We start from the raw sequence: 1,725 nt of genomic DNA on the forward strand, positions 1-1,725 counted from the left end.
CACTAGTTTCAATCCAAAACACCACATTTCCTGGTGGTTGGGAAGTCATTTATTCAAGAGGATACCACTTCTTTGGAAGTCTGAGATGAAAAATAGACTTGATTCCGATTTAATGCTCTACTAGTCCCGCTTCACACAGAGCTTATAGCTGACAACAGACTCCATATGCCTCTGTAGCGCTTTAACACCCTGCTCTAGGATTCCTAGGCACTAACAGCTCTTTACTAACCCTGTCCAGGTGGGCAGGCACAGGAGTATGGTGCTACTGGTGACCAACATTAAGTTGTAGGAACAATTCAGTCTCCTGGAGTAGTGCTGGATTTGGCTGGGATAAGGTTAATTTTCTTCATAGTAAGGGTTGTGGCTTGGATTTGTGCTCAAAACACTGTTGATAATATAATTACTGCTGAGCAGTGCTTACACAGCCTTTTCTGCTCACAAGAAGTGAGGAGGGGACACAGGCGAGCTACCTGATGCCAACTGACCAAAGGGATACTCCAGACCATGTGGTGTCATGCTTAGCATATAAAGCTGGGGAAGAAGGAAGGACACACACAGACACGCATTTAGAGTGAGGGTGTTTGTTATCCCAAATAACCATTACTTGGGACAGGAGCTCTGCTGTCCTGGAGATGGCTGAAGACCTGCCTGCAGTGGGAAGTGGTGAGTACATTCCTTGATTTGCTTTGCTTGCACACATGGCTTTTGCTTTACCTGTTAATCTGTCTTTATCTTTACTAATTCTCTCCTCCATCCCACTGGCAGCAGCTGTGCAGCGCTTAGTTGCCAAGTGGGGTTAAACCACAACAGCAGTTGAATGTATCTGCAGAGACCATGCTGCTGCAGTGGTAGGTTGGTCTTGGTACTCCTGTCTTCTTCCACACACAAGAGTGTGTTGCTGTGAAACTGGTTCTACAAATAAGCATACTTCTTGATGTGCTTCCCTCTGTGCATCGTTCCTCAGCCTGGAGGCTATTTCTAGGCAGGGCTGGTTATAGAGATAGCATTTACTCTGGTTTTACAGATGATAGCAAAGTTATTTCACTTAAGGCACTTGCTATTACTTGCAATTGCTAGTACATCAGGCAGCTCAGCTGTATCAATGCTCAGCACTGGAATTAAGCAATGTCAAAGGGAAGAGGTAATATTATTACTGCAGCATTTTGCCACACTCTTCTGTAGCAGTCCAGAGCAGGAGTTTGGCTAGAAGTTTCCAAAAGTGGGGCTTTCTTCCAGCTCTGTAAGGTGGCAGAAGAACCACCACCTACCAGAGGAGGCTAACAGTAACCATCCACCCCAGGATCCATTTTTAGTGCACTACAGCAGTCACAGAAGCACAGACTGGTTTGGGTTGGAAGGGACCTTAAAGCTCATCCAGTTCCAACCCCCTGCCACAAGCGGGGGACACCTTCTGCTACAGCAGATTGCTCCAAGCCCCTGTGTCCAACCTGGCCTTGAACACTGCCAGGGATGGGGCAGCCACAGCTTCTCCAGGCAACCTGTGTCAGGGCCTCACCACCCTCACAGGGAAGAGCTTCCTAAGATCTCATCTAAGCCTCCCCTCTGTCAGGTTAAAGCCCTTCCCCCTTGTTCTGTCACTACATGTCCTTGTCAAAAGCCCCTTTGCAGCTTTCTTGTCAGCCTTTTAGGTATTGGAAGACATTTTCACAGCACAGGGTGAGGCTGGGAAAGGCTGGCTGCCAGGGAAGCCTCCACTCTTTCCCG

This window comes from Nestor notabilis, unplaced genomic scaffold (assembly GCF_000696875.1).
Source record: "Nestor notabilis isolate BGI_N333 unplaced genomic scaffold, ASM69687v1 scaffold8717, whole genome shotgun sequence".
In the NCBI taxonomy this organism is placed as follows: Eukaryota; Metazoa; Chordata; class Aves; order Psittaciformes; family Psittacidae; genus Nestor; species Nestor notabilis.